The sequence below is a fragment of the Agelaius phoeniceus genome, chromosome 1 (assembly GCF_051311805.1).
Source record: "Agelaius phoeniceus isolate bAgePho1 chromosome 1, bAgePho1.hap1, whole genome shotgun sequence".
Classification (NCBI taxonomy): Eukaryota; Metazoa; Chordata; class Aves; order Passeriformes; family Icteridae; genus Agelaius; species Agelaius phoeniceus.
Genome location: NC_135265.1, coordinates 110636466 through 110652196, shown reverse-complemented (window position 1 = coordinate 110652196; position 15731 = coordinate 110636466). Strand labels below are relative to the sequence as shown.

General features: G+C 42.2%; 1 protein-coding gene across 1 annotated transcript in view; it reads left to right on the top strand.

Annotated features, from left to right (window-relative positions):
• GAREM1 (GRB2 associated regulator of MAPK1 subtype 1) overlaps positions 1 to 15731 on the top strand; it is a 102450-nt gene that overhangs the window by 6483 nt on the left and 80236 nt on the right. The gene's annotated exons all lie outside the window — the stretch shown is intronic.

Here is a 15731-nt window from a genome sequence, read left to right as displayed (position 1 = left end):
GTGTGATGAATCATATGCTGCTGTTGCAAGGAATGGTATAAGTCTAGCATAGGAAAGAAGGGCTTCGTTGTTTTCTGCTTTGTCTGTAAGTGCTGTTCTGGAACTAGGTGTTCCTGGCTTCGGTGATTACGTGAACTGGCACTCCCTGTAATGCCCCAGCAAAGGCAGCTATGCCAAGATGAAATGCTGGAGGATATTGGACAGCATGGTCTGGTGCAACAGGATTTGATGGAAGTTGTGGGAAGAGTTGCAGTGTGTTCCAGTCATTCCAGTGGTGGTTTGTCAGAAGCAAAGGGCATGGGTGTTGCTGTATTTCCTTTTGGCATTAGGAGTAACAAGTTGGTTGGATTAGGGCAGCTTAAGTCTCTCCCCTATAGGAAAATATTCATCATCTTAATGTGGATTGCATATGACTCAAAATCAACCTTCATAAAACTCAGTGAGCCAATATTTCAAGTCTGAAATTTTTTGCTTTTAATGGTGCTTCTCTTTGGAAAGAGTTTTACGTAGCATTTGTGGTCTGCGATTTTCATACCATTTGCAGTATGAAAAACTTGTGGAGCGAACTTCACTGTGCCTCCACCTGTAAGCTACGTCTGCTCATCTGAAGGGCTTTGCACAGAAATGCAAAATTGAGGTGTATAAGCATATTGAAGAGTGTCTTTGCTGAGGATTAGAGCTACATCTGCACTGCAGTCTTTGAGGTGGTGTGCAAGTCGGCATAAAACGAATAAATCACAGCTTTGTCAGGGCACCTGCGTGCTTGGCTGAGGCTTTGCACCAGCAAGAATAGCTGCTGTGTGATGTATTGCCCTGCCAGGCTTGGTGCTGCATGCTGGTGGGGGGAGAAGGGTCTTCCTGGGGCTGGGGAGGCTGTGGAGTCCAGCCTCCTCATCCTTCAGGCTGCCTGTTATGTGGAGAGAGATGCTCCTGAGACTGCAAGGTGCACACTGAGTGGATCAAGCCACGATGAAAATGTGAAATGCCAACCAGTATCTGCCAGAGCTGTGTGTTTGGGGGTGTGGGGAGCCCTGTGCCAGGGATTGCAGCATCTGCATCCTCAGCAGAGGAGTGAATGGTGGTTTTCCCAGGAAAAGCAGCAAATCTTGTTGCTGTGGGGAAGGTCACTTGGAGCTTCCTGGAAGTGCAAACGTTCAAGTAATGCAAAATTACTTGAAAAGTGTCCTTTTTGGTTTTGGGGTTTTTCTTTCAGGATGTTGTAATCCTGTAATCACAGAGAACTTGGATGCATGTGGATTTCCTTAGTCTGTAAGAATGTCCCTGGGCTTCTAAGAGAACCAAGAATAAAGATCTAAACATGGTCTCAGAGGCTGGAAGATGCCCAAGAGCTCAACCTGATTAAGTTGATACTGGAGTTGCTTCATAGCAGGGCTGAACCCTAGTGACTCAAATGTTATATAAAACACAACATGCTGCAATTCTGTTTGTGAAATGAGCAGGGAAAACATTGTGGTGGCGGCAAGGAAGTTGGGGCATTTCTCCTTACAGTCAGAACTGGGGGAGTGGGAAGAAAAGCTGAGTAAAGAAGTAGAAACCCCTTTTGATGGGCCATTTTGTGCCATGTGCTAATTTGCTCTCTGTCTTGGTGCCCTCATGGCAAAACATCAACCTGACATGGGTAAAGATGTGTCTCTAAGGGTGACAGGTTTCCAGGGACAGGCTGGGAGACTGCAGCCACTGTTTAGAGGAGCAGCAGCTGCTGGCTGGGATACAGTGTGGGGGTGTGCACCCTCCAAAGGTGATGTGCTGGACAAGAGGCTGTGTGGGGACACTGTTCTGCTCTGCAAGGAGCATGTGGGCTAGGTGCACAGAGTACAGAGATTAACCACCCTGAATAGAGTGCATAAGCCTTCACTCTGTCCTGAAGGGACAGGCTGTGTGCCCGAGGCTGAGCCAAGGGCACAAGTGGAGGGAGGTCCCTGTGTCCAACCACAGCCATCGTTTCAGAACTGCCCCCACTCAGTGTTGCGCTGCCAGGGCTGCTGCTCAGCACTGCCTGACCTGGGCAGCCACAATGAAGCAGAGCAAGTTTGCCTTGCAGCTGGGTTTGTAGAAGCTATGCAGTCTAAATACTCGAGTTACTAACTTCCAGGAGCTATTTCCAAGTAGTCCACAAATGCTTGGATACCCCTTCTCCTGTGTTTGTGTTTCAGTTTGCAGCTTTTCTGTTGTTGTGGTTCCAACTGGCAGTTTTGCTTATTTGCCCCACTGAAAGCTAGTCTTGTTGCTTCCTGGCACCTCACCATTTTGGATATGAAGGAGGGAAGATTGGAGTGGAAAAATAAAGGAAACTTTTTCTTTAAGGAGGGGGAGGAAAATGGCATTTGTGCACAGATCTCTTTTTGTCCAGCTTTCCTGTTACATCTTTCGGTGTGTCCCTTTAGAGCATGGTGGGTTCAAGGAGCCCTTGGTTCCAATCTATGTCATTTGTTCCATGCCATGTCCTGCACTTGTGGGCTTGCAGGAGGTGTTGCAAGGTTATCTTCAAGGTCACTGTCAGGTAGAACTCCCAGCAGTGGCAGAATGGAGCAGCAAAAGGAGCTGCTTCTCTTATCCTTTCTTTTCTTCACATAGGATAGTCCTTCCTCTTACCCCTTTCATCTGTTGTGCTGTTTTCTTCCATCACCTGTGCAAACTCTGCTTCTCCATCCCTCCATGCCCCTATCTTTTTGCTCTGCCCTCTTCTTTTTCCCTCAGCATGAGGGAAGTCAGGCTCTTTGTTAGACCAGAGAGCAGTGTGGTGCTTTGCTGTGTGTGTTCCAGGAGGGACAGCTGCCTGTGTGCTACCTTGTGGGAAAGCAAGCAAGCAAAGTAATTTTAGGCATTTCTAGAGACTTCAGTGTTTCTGGTCACTGGGAGCAGAAGCTGGAATTGCAGCTCATTGCTGTTAAAAGGAGCTGCAATTCCTTCCCTGCTGCAGAGGGGTGGCTGCTATCAGTGCAGAAAATGTGGCATCTCCCCCTGTGGAGTCCTGCACTGTGCTGCTGACATGATGTTTTCTTTCACTTTGGTGAAGGGAGTTTTGCTGGCAGGACTCAAATGTGAACTGATAGGCTTTGCATGTAATTCTTCCTTTTCTTAGCCCACATTGATTGCTGGCTTGACCTAGAGAATGAGAGTGGGCATGCTGTGTATTTGTAAGAATAATAGTAATCCTTGTCAATTTGTGGTATGATGTGATGAGCCAAAAGGAGAATCTTAGGTGTGTATCCTTGCTGAAAGACTGGCTTCCAAAGCACTTTATTATATTCCTGCTTCTTTCTTAACAGTTTTTGTTTAGGCTTCTATGTATTCCAAGGACAAACTGCCCTGTTTCCTCTTTGAAGGGGCCACAGGCACACACACATAGAGTTAAATCTGAGATCTTACCCGAGGTGCACTCACATAATTTCATTATGGTCAGACATATTTTTTTTCCTGTCTTAAACTCTGAATGTAAAGCAGAAAACTCATAGCAGGAAAATATAAAAAGCATCTGCATGTGTGTGACTCGGAGAGATGAGAGGGCTCAAAATACAAAATGTGGTAACACACATATGCTGCTGCAGCCCCTGGACCCAGCAGCAGCAAAGCTGTGACAGCACTGCAGCCAAATGTAGGGCAGGCTGGAGGAGAAGAGTTTTCTGTTGCATGTCTTATGGGTTGCAATGTCAAATATCATTTGGATTCCTGTCAATATATAATGAAATATCTTTAGACCAAATTGCCTGTGGGCAAAGATAAATGTGCCCTCAAGGGGAGAGTGAGGCATGATGGCCTTTTTTTATTCACTCTGTCTTCTGCATGCTGCTTACCAGAAGTAAAAGCTTTCCTTTCCACAGGAGGGTGGGTTGTTTTTTGGGTTTTATTTTTGTGTGTCTTCTTAAGGTGATAGAAATATTATCAAAGAACTGTTAAGAGCTGTTATTCACTTGTCCCTTATGTTTCATTAAAAGCAAAATCCATTCTTCTTATACTTTACAACTGAAGTATAGATTTCTCTGAAACAATGGAAATAAGCTGCATTCAGGATTAAGACTGTTCTTATCAGAAAAGGTGTAGGGCTGGGAAGGTATAGGAACATTAAATATGTTCCTCCTGTTAGTATTCCTGTATTACCAGATACTGTTCCAGGATGTAAGCAGACCAAAGAAGTGCCTAATTAGAATTGAACATCCATACTTCTGTCCCTGGATGCAGTCAGCCCATGTTTGAAGAGGCATTACCTGCCTGTTAGTGACACTTGAATTTTTCCAGGTTGAGCAGAAGGGGTGGGGTGGGTGTAGCTAAAAAGCAGAGGCAATGGCAGCTCCAGCAATCAGGGGCCATGTGTGCACAAGCCATTAGTGCCTGCCCGGGCTGAGAGGGCACAGGGAGGTGGGCCAGGCCACTGGGCAAGCAGCCAGGTGGCAGCCCCACTTCAGAGCAGAGCTGAACTTCTGTTCACTTCCAGCTGTTTTTATTTCATCCTTAAACCCAGGCTGCAAGAAAGATGAGAGACAAATTAAATTGTAATGATGAGTTCTCTGAAAGCCAAAGAAAACTATGCTTGAGCAGCTCCTGCATTTGGGGTACTTATTTTTAATTGGGAACTTGTCCAAGATGCCCTAAGTTCAAGCAGGGATCACTGCTGTGCAACACAAAGTGCCATAGTGTCCCTTTAGGACTTGGGATAGATAATGAGAGGATAGAGCATGTTTACTTGGATGCTATTTTAAAATATCATCTAATTATAAATAACTGTCAATGAGAGCTCCCCAGCTCTCATGCTGTGCCCAGGAAAAGTCTGAATGAATAGACTGTTTCTCTGTCTGCCAGGGCAATCTGGAATCAAATTCTAGCTCTTAAATCCATGAGGTTGGTAGGGTTAACATTTTCTTCATTGGCATCCCAGCTCTGGGGAGCTTTCCCCAGCCTTCCCTGACCTCACTGCCCAAGACCTGTACAGCAGCCAAAGGTGTGCAGTTGCCTCTGGCTTGATCAGCTGAAGCAACCACTCTGTATCTGTGCTTGGACATAAATAGGAAGTCAGTGACAGTGTGTTAAGTGCAATGCTAAATGCTGACCTCCCACCTCTTAAGTATTAAGCTTCTCCAGCTGGGCACCTGATGCTAAACAGGCACTTGGAAGAGTGTCCTCCAGTGGACCTCTATTTTGTAGAGTATTTATAGACACATCTGAGCAGGAGCTCTCCAGAATGAGGAATGCCTGCCTCTAGTGAGAGAACCTCAGTTCTCTGAATGAAGTGTCTAAAGGAGCTTATTTGTATGGCAGCAAACTGCTCAGCGGTCTTGTTACTGCTGTGGTTTTCCTTTGGTCAGGTAGTGCTGTTGTTCTCTTTACCTATCAGACTGCTTTTGAAAGCTGCTCTTTGCATCCTTCATTTCCAGGCCTGGTGCCTTCATTGTAAAGGGCAGATCAATATTTTAACTTTTTTACCCCTTTGACTTTGGCCATGAGAATTCAACAACATATGGGATCAACACAGTTCCTTTCTCTCACTCCCTATGGTAACAATAAACTAAGTTGGAACCTCTCTTGCATGCAATGAAAAGTTATTTAGCTTTCTCCTCAATATTTCTAACCTGTGACCATTTTAAATGCAGTTAAACTTGTCATTCCTTGCTGTTTTTCTTAGCACTTCAGATTTGTGGTCTTAGGTGACTTCAAAACCAGAGAGGACTCTCCTGTAAGAATCTCATTTTTTTTAAGGAATTGAGTGGTTGTATGATTTTTTTCCTTCCTTTTTTTACCATGACAAATAGTTGCCACTAATAGTTGGCAGACATTCAACACGTTGCAGAGTATCAGAATAGTTTAAAGAATTGCTGATATTTTCTAGGCTGTTGTAAGTAACCATGGTGTTTGACTGTTTTGTTTGATCAATCATAGAATTAAATCTGTCATGAGGATACAGCAGATCTGCAGTTACATCTGATGATGCTCAATATTAATAAGAAGAGTAATTATGGTAGCAATAGCAAGTTACTCTGTTTTGGAATGTGAATGTTAAGATGTTGTTGTACTGAGTGGTTTTTTCCCCCTGTGTGGGAGTGAAGAGCAGTCTGTGTTGAAAGATGTGTTTTGGCTTGTTTGGCTTGAATTCATAAAAAGTAAGGTTTCTCATTCTGGGATGTTAGTTCTGAAGGCTTGAAATAAACACAAACAAAGCTCAATGAAATCTGTGTTGTTACTGCTCTTTCTTTTTTTTTTCTCACTAGTTTTCTTATGAACACAAAGAAAGCAAGATGCCAAGGTTCAAACTGTGAGATTGCTGAAGTCAGCAGAGAGTTTACCATCAGCAGCAGTGGCACCAAAATTCCAGTTACTGCTAATTTAAAATATTTGTCCTTCTCTTCCCTGCAGTAGGTCAAAGAGGTTTTTTTGAAGACTCACTGAGATGCTGTCTCCGTATATTTGCAGCTAGGGAAAAGCTTGCCTTGGAACAAACTGGATTTTTCAGTGGATTAATCTGTCCCATAGCTTTGTAATGAGATTATGGTTTATGCTGATTTGTTGCAACAGTACTGGTATATCCAGTCATTCCAATAGCAAAATTCTAATCCTAGAGAAATAAATCTGTCTTCTTGCTGGCAGGCATAAAAAGAATAGGTGGCTGGGAGTCTCTGCTCTCTTGTTAGGTATTAGTGGGTGATAGCTTAAGTTCAGCATCAGTTGGATTGAAGCAATTTGATTTTATCAGGCTTTCGCAGAGGGATTGAAAATTGCAGAAATAAAGCCTTATCTGCTTTCTCTTGATTGTGAAATATTTAATGGCTGCCCAGAGCAAAGTCTGATCACAGTACTGTGAGGCTGAAGGATTACATCAATGCACAAAGTACCCCAGGTAGTAATACCAGGCACTCTGAGGGTGTTGCTGTCCTTGCTCCTTCCTTGCTGAGCAGGTAGGGTCAGTGAAGTAAGCTGCATTCCCTGTTCAGACAACTGAAAATTGTTGCAGTGCAGCCAGCAGCAGTTGTGTTTCAGCCAAGGTGTACGGTGGCAAGAGGCTTCATCTGGGACAAACTATTTCTTGGGTAGATGCATCTTGCCCAGCTCTCCCTGAAGCTGCAGAAAGATTCAGTGTCCCTCCCTCCACCATCCAAGGTGGGGACAAGTGTAATTGCTGGTGGCAGACCTTGATGCAGATGAGCAGCTTTTGGGCAGCACTGGATGAGGTTGGGCGAGTCTCATGGACATTTCCTACATTGTCTCAGCAGTGAATTAATGAAGAGATGATGTGAAATTGTTGTTGAGTTTGTGAGACACAATGTGAGCTGACTTTGATGCCTAGCTCTCAAATAAAAATAATTTTTAAAACCTTTTTTTAATCTCTTTTTGTGATTCAAAAGCAACACTGAACACCAGTAGATTGAGTCTTAATCTGACAGACAGCACAGAAGAATTTAGACTAATTTTAACTGGACTTCCATGCTTACAACTTTTCCCCACTTCTTGTTTTTGCAAAAGAAGGAAGTATGTAAGTCATCTTAAAATCAAATTAAGTATGAATCCTTATGCTGTCAAAGGAAACTTTTCACCCACTGGAAGATATGAATTCTGTGCTGCTGATGGAAGGTCAAGTCAGTATTGCTTTGGGTTTATTTTTTTTGGAGAGAAGAGTGTTAAGTTGCAGTTTGAATCGTGACAGAAATGCTGGTTGATCCAGATAATGGGAAGCAGCACAAATGAATGTGCTGCAGGAATGGAAGTGTTACATGGAAGCACATATAGAAAACTACTTGGGAATTTGTTTGAGAAGGATGAAGGGAAACTGAAAAGTGAGGCTGATTATCAATAGATATAACTGGAATATTTTTCTAGATCTTTGTGTTGAAAGCTCAAAAGATTGTGTAGCTGGGTACAGAGCCTTCTGTTTTCATCTCTTCCACTATGCTCAGACACAGAAAGTCAGTTGAGACCACTGTCAGGCTTGCCTAATGAATCTGCCCACTTTAAATTAAAAATTTAGTACACTACATTATATAGCCCTGAGATGTTTAAATTTTAATGTGGTTTGTTTTGGTTGGGTGTTTTTTTTTTCATCTTACTCCTAGAAACTACAATATTTGCTCCTAGAAATTATAATATTTACCCTTTTAACTTACTGGCAGGCTGTATTTAGACTTTGCATGATATACTCCCACGCAGGTTGCTGTGCTTTCTTTTAAACAAGGAAGTTTCTCTGATCAGCTTGATTTTAATTTTTTAATCAACTGCTTTTGGGTGTCTGTATGAAATCAGAAAGTCAGACTGATAACATGAAGTGGCTTTCAGAGAAGGTTTTTCTTCAGTAGTAGTAGTGTTTTCTCCAATTGCATGCTCTTTCTACTTCTCTGCCATTAGGCATTTAATGCAAGAGGAACTCTTTTGAGCATCTGTTCAGTCACAGTGACAATAAAAAAAAAATTCAATTTTTGTAGGTCTAGTGTTGCTACAAGTGGGCTTCATCATGTAGCAAAATATTTCTGGGATGTTCTTCCCCTTCCTTTAAGAAACATTACAATTATGTGAATTTTTCCCCTACAAATTTCCTTTGCTACTTCAGACTTGAAAAATTCAGATGCTCTTCCCTACCTAATGAACTTTTTCTGCTGACCTACATCTCAGACCAGTGCTTTTGCCAAAGAAATAGCACTGACAGGCTGAACGGAGATTTGACTCAGTAACAGAGGACAGTGCCAAAGCTTAAGCAAGCAAACCACCCTAATTTAATATTTATTAGTCTTTGACATTCATTGAGGTGCGTCTCCATAGATAAAACGCCCAGCAGATAGTGTGCAGTATGATGCAGTGTACAGAAAACAAAAGGTTTGACTTTCTCCCTCCACCCTTCCTCAGAGTTCAGATGGAGTTCTCATAAGGAGAGGTGGCACAGCCTGCTAAATAATAATAAAATAACTTTTCCTAATTGAAATATTCAGACTTAGCAAAAACTTTTTGTTTCTTCGCCCAAAATGTAAATCCCAGACTGATCATTATAAAAGAAGAAAGCTCTAAGTATCAATGAAATGGTCTGTAGGAGAAGAGGCAGCTGTTGTGCCAGGGAAAGGCTGTGGCAGTAACGCAGCTGAGTGCTGGGGGTGGTGAAGGATCATGTGTTGACAGCACTGTGCAAGTTGGATGGAAGCTGCCCCGTGCACTCTTGCAAGGAACTTGGAGTTCTCTTTCAAGAGCTTGTTGCCCATGCTAACACTGAAGCTTTTTTTGTGTATGTGTTTTCAGAGAATTTGTATTCTTAATACCATGAAAGCAACAAACTCAGTGCAGTGGTGCTTGAGTGCTGCTGGTGCTTCTGTGTGTCCCTGAATCAAATGAGTACAAATTCAAATCAACAGTGAATGCTCTTTGTGATGCAGCCTGATGTACATATTTTTGTTGTTGCTTACTTGGTTTGTGTGGGACAAGAAGTTGCCATCTGCTGTTTTTTTTGTGGATGTTATGCCTTGTTTTTTGTTGTGTTGTGTTTTAAGAGATCAGAAGCCCAAACAAACAACTAAACAAGAACTAAAGTGCTGAGACCTCTTTGAAGATTATGTAAAGGATTAGCCCACCAGTGAGAGGAAACAAAGACTCTCAGATAGGAATGGCTCTTGAGTTATGATTGATCTTTTTTTTCTTATTTAATTTTTTTTTAAGACAAAAATATTGTGGTACCCAGCCTTGTTTTAACACCTGGTGGTACCTTGGAAAGGCTTGCAGGTACCTGTGCTGTTCCCAGACCCTCATTGCCAAGGAGATTGAAGTGTGTGTGATGCCTGCAGTTCACAGCTGCCCACAGGTGCTGGGTGTTTCTGACCTGTGTGTGGTCTCTTCAGATGTGCTGTCTCATCAGTGCTCAGCCCTGAGCTTCTGGTTTTTAGATGGGGTCTCCCCCAAGCTTTTATGCTGAGAGGAGGCCTTGGCTTCATCTTTTACCTTCTGTGGAACTCCCAATAAGATGAAAAGAAATTGAATTCATCTTAAGGTGTTGCCTTGCGTGGGAGCTATGTGACTAGCCATGTCTGTTGAAACACAAATTTGCCTTTCCAGAAACAAGACAGCTTTTATTAATTTGCTAGTGACAGATTTTGTAGGTTCCTTCTTTTGCCATGAAAAAGCAGCACTGGCATTTATATTTGTCCTAGCAGTGTGACCTCCCTCTGACCCAAAACATCTCCTTGCACAGAGCCATGCAAGTCTGTAATACTGTCTTTTTTTCTTTTTTTTTTAAACAAGAGATAGATTATAACTTTATTTCATACTGTGTGGGGCTGTCCTTTTGTTTTCATGATGGGGTAGGGTAATGTTAAGGTTTATCTTAATGCATGGCTTGTTTGGTCCTCAGCTAGGGAAAGTCCAGGCAAGCTGCATGCCCAGTGAAGCAGACAGTGTGTGAGTAGGGCTCTGCAGTGCAATGGGAGCACAATGAATAAGTAAGAACCTCACCTCTTTCTTTTTTCTGGCTTCTGATCATTTTGCTTTCTCTTAGTTTTCAGTTTTTGCCAGATAGACCTCCTTCCCTTGTAACACTAGGTACATGCTGATAGTTCTGCCTAATTATTTCATAGCACAGGTGCTCACCTGACCAGCCAGCCTCCTCTTTTTCCAGTTGACACGTCATTCCTAGCAAATGTTAGTGCAAACTCGAGGGGGAATAAGGTGGATGTTATTCTTTTGTGTGGTTTGGTAGGTACCTGGCTGAGCACCCAGTCATGATTTTTAATATTGCTGAGATTTTTCTATGTAATGATATGTAATGTGATTATGGAACATTAGATGGAATAATTAAACTCACCACCTACTTAACTGACCAAGACAGTCCGGGTGATGCACTTAATTGTATGGCATCTGTTACCTTGCATGCAGATGGTGTTCAGGCTTAATGAAAACACATGGCCCTAAGTCTTGCTGACTTTTCCCTGGGGTTTTCCCAGGCATCTTTTTCATCAGTTATTTCACAAAAGCCATCTTAAGTTTCTTGTGAGCTCCAGGTTCTTTTCTGTAAGCCTTTTCATTCCAGAAAGAGCAGGTTTAGCGTGCTTGAGCTGATGTGCAAGGGACAGCACTAAGCTCACTTTGCAGTCTTCTGTGATGAATGAGATGAGTGGAATGTGTCCATAACATCTTCCTGGCAGGAGGAAATGGTATCTAGCTCACCTGGTGTGTGTAAATGGAATCTCTTGCGTTACTGGAACCTTGCATGAGACAACTTCTCTTTCTCTGAATTACCTTGTTACCTACTATTTTAATGTCTCCAGACGCAAAGCTTGTGCTTTAAGGCAGTGATGCAAACTCTTAGCCACAATGACAAAGTATGTGGCATTATAAAGCATTTATATTCCTGTACATCACTGCCTATTTTTAGCTGTGTAGTTTCTGTGAGTGAGTAAGTGAGTCATATTGGCCTGAACATTTTGCAGTGACTTGAATGTTAGTTTTTCCAATATTAGGAGAAGAAACGTAAAAGTTTTCTTGTTGGTTTTTTGGTTGGTTCTTTTCATTTGTTTCATGAATTTTCTTTAGTGGTTGGTGTTGAAAAGTCATTGTTGTCTTTGGCAAGCAGAGTATGTGGGACCTGTGAGTTTTCTTTTGTGGACTGTAATGGGACAATAGGAAAAGGCTCTTCTCTGAGAGGGTGATCAGTCACTGGAACAGGCTTTCCATGGAAATGGTCAGGGCACCAAACCTGTCAGAGTTCAAAGAGCATCTTGATGATACTTACCCATATGGTTTAGTTTTAGCCAGTCCTGTGAGGGATGAGCAGTTGGGCTTGATGATCCTTACAGGTCCCTTCCAACTTGAGTATTCTGTGATCCAGGAGGAAGCAAAGAGGAGACAGGAGTGCTCAGACCCTTCAAAACTGAAATGGTCTTCAGTTCTTCTCCCAAGGCTTTGGGGGAATTCACAGACATTTTGGAATTGTGAAATGCTAAACTAAATAAAAATGTGTGTGTCTTTAGAAAGTAAGCAGTGACAACAACTTGCAGAAATGTCTCTTTTCAAGAGAAATTACTTTCTTTCTGTGCTGCAGCATAGGCATATATAAACTGAGTCCCTGCATGTAATTGACTTCTGTTTTCTCACCTGGCTCTCAAAAAGTGGAGGTGAAGACATAATTTCATCTCTGAATTTGTAGATGAAGGTATCCTGTTCCTCCTTCATCAGTCTTGCTACAGTTGTCAGCTGTTAAATTGAAATTAGAATATTTACAATGACAGAGTCAAGATTTGCCAAATGTGGATGATCCAGTTTTGGAACTAGAAAGAATTATTCAAGTAGTATTGGTATTTAATGTAGATAGTATTTAATAAGAATGGGACTCTTGATTAAGCAATTACCTCTTTTTTTGTAATGACTGTATCAACATGTGAATGGTTTTCCTTTCCTGATCAGTGTTTCCCCTGCAACTACCCTTCAACAAGCGTGATGTTGGCAATATTAGAGTGTTTTAGGAATTGTACAGAAATGGGTCATGCAATTCAAAAATGATCATGAATCTTATTTGCAATGAACACCTGAAGACCTATTACAGTGCTGCTTTGGTGGTGCTAAGTGAAGATATTGATTGTGGTCAGAGTGCTTGTGGGAGATCAGCTTGTGTTAGAACATACTGGCTCTAAGTTTTCAGTTTAGAGGTGTGAGGCTTTTAATCTCCGGCAAGGATGGGTGTTGACACTTCACTTAGGGTTTAGGAGCTGCTAGCAAATCATGGGTGTCTTAGTCTCAGGCATTATTATGAATAAACTTGACTCATATTTTGGAAGGAGGGAGGCAACTTGGGGAAAGGTGGGGAATTGCATGTGGTAGTTCATTGCTTCTCTTGACTTTTATTTGGGGGAGTAAAAGACCAGCACAAGTATTTGCCTGTCGATTCTTTGTAGTGGTTTAATTATATTGCAGGCATGTGGGGCAGGGAGGAGAGGGTGAAAAGATAGAGCAGCTAATCCACACTGGATCATAAGAGACAAAACTGTTGCTAAAGATGAGTGGCCTGTGTTCTCTGTTTCCTCATGTTGTCTTATTTTTATGTAAGCAGCAGCCTAGGAGTGTGTTGAATAGGTGAGAACTGAGTTGCATAGCTGGTGAATGTGAGGGCTGCTGAGTTCTCTCCCACACAGCTAAAATGTGATTAATGAAAGGCTTGCACAACTTGTGCCACTGGGGCAGGGGGAAATCAGATGGAGTGTGTGTGGCTGTTTTGCAAGGTATGGCTGGCTGAGAGAAGTGTAAAGGGATAACTGAGCCTGGGCTGGGACAGGAGTCTTGTAGCAAGGGTCAGAGGGGTCTCCAGCCTGGAAAGTCCTCCCCTCCAGGAAGAAAGCACTTTAAAATCAGTGAGCAAGTCTTATGGGGGAGACAGAGTAGAAGAAAAGGGAAGAAAGAAGTGAGTTGTTTTGTTGTCCTCAGTCACATTTTCCTTGCATAGATTGGATACCATGATCAGCCAGGTGTTTTTGAAAGTCCTTTAATCCCTTGGTGACAAGGAGCCTCTTCCTATAAAGCAAACCCCAGGAATCTGTCTCACCTATGGTTAGGAAAGATCAGGGCTTGGTAAGGGCAGACCTGCCCTTTGTTAAGGAGCCAAGGGGAGTGTCAACTCCTTGTCACATCTGCTTCACCTTGTCTCCTCCAGTCTCCTGTGGCATAGCACGAAATTCATTTCCGATGTAATCGGTTGCAGCAAATAATTGGTGTAATGAGAATTGTGGTTTCCAAGGTTCTGTTTAAGAAAATACAGCTACTTCCAGCTGCAGACTCAATGATGTAGTCACTCTTGGGCCTGCCTTACTAATTTTTTTTTACACTCACCTGTCCCACCCAGTTTTAGTGGAGCAACCACTTAAACAGATCACAGCATGTGAGCCATGGCTGGAAGCACCTTTTCATAATGGGTGTCTTTATTTTCCTGAGAATATCTTCCTCAGATTCTTTGAGGGTGACCCATACTGTAATTATTTCCCTGCAATTCTGGATATAGAGTCCAGCCACCCTTTAGGTAATATTCTGAAATTATACCTACAGATTATAAGGCAGAGAAAATGTATACCAGAGATGCTTTGTGTTTTATTCCAAATTTGTTCACCACTGTCAATGAAACTAGTAAAATACTAGGCCTTCCCTTAGGTGTCATTGGTTGGATTTTGTTGTGGGACAGAATAATTACTTGTTGCTACAGATTATAGGAAGCATGAGTGTAACTCTCAAAACTGAAACATGAGTTTCAAATAACACTATTATTATTATTATTATTATTATTATTATTATTATTGTTATTATTATTATTATTATTATTATTATTATTATTATTATTATTATTATTATTATTATTATTATTATGCTTTCCCTCAAAATCAGAAAGCTTTGCAGCAAGGTGAAGATAATTTTTATACATACTGGAGGTTGTCCTGTCAGCAGAAAACAGCAGATGCTCAAAGTCTGATAATTTGCTAAAACTTAGCAGATGTGTAATTCCTTCAGCAAATATATCTGAATTTCTTTCAAGATATGGATGGGAAAAGGGTTCTCTGGTGCTGCATGGTAATTTTGCCACTCTTCCCTGGGCTTTACGAGATCCTTTATCCCACTGTGCTGTGGGTGGAGGGAGTGGTGCTTCCCAGGGATCAGGAGCTGGTGTTAAGCAGCTTGCCTGTCTGGGCTGCCAAGGGATGTGGTCCAAGGAACACCTGGAAGCCAGTTCATGAAATGGCCTGTTTACCTGGAAGCTACTTTCTGTGCTGTGGAAAAGAAGGAAACCTAGAAATGTGCTTTCGTATGAGCAAGCATAACTGGTCCTAAGGAGCTTTGTATTCCTTCTGGCTTCTTTTTGTTTCTCCTTTACACTCCCATCATAGCAGTTTACCCATGGTTATAAGTTAAAGACACAAATGGGCAAAGCAGGAATGTTTTTAAGGTTTAACAGGCCATGGAACAGCAGACCCATGGAAGTCCATCTATTGGACTCTGCAGGTTTGGCCCTGTCTCTCCCTTGTTTAGCCAGATCTGAGTTTCTGGAGGAGACAAGCAGAATCCTGTGGCCAAAGGCTGTCAGAGCAGATGGTCCTAATGCTCTCTTCTGATTTAAAATCTTAACAATTCTCACACACACCAGTTGCTCTGTTTAAAAGCGTGTAGGAGGGTGCTTTCTGATAGAATGGGAGCATGAAATCAGGCAGGAATGGGCTATGTAGAAGCTGTTGCCTACGGTGGAAGAGTGCCTGTTGCCAGCAGAAAAAAAGCTCAGTGGGAAGTAGCTGTCCTCTGCAGAGATTGAACAGAAGAAATGTCTGCTGCCCAGGCTGAGGAAATTCTCATTCTTCCACTGAATTTTAGGGATATCAGGACAATGTGGAGAAAGTTCAGTTTGTTGTAGTAACCGAAGGCGATGGGTTTTGTCCAAACTTGATTCCAGGGCTAAACTATTTGTGTTATTTTTGGCTGTAACTGCAGAGAGCTGGTGGGAGAGAAGTAAAATGAAATTTAACGTTTCATTATTCTTGGACCATGTTTAGTGTCTACTGAGTGTTCCTGAAAGTCCAAGTGACTGCTTCAGAGACACCTGGAGAAAGGCTGTTTTTTTGTGTGCTTAATTCAGAAGTGTACTGAGCAGGACTGCAGGTGTGTAAGAGCAGTTCTGTGATGATACACAGAACAGTTTCCTGCTCTGTGAAATTTTGTTCACATATCATATCACACTTGAGATGTGTAGCTGGCACTTTAAGTAGTCTGTCTATTATGGCTCTTGCAGTTGT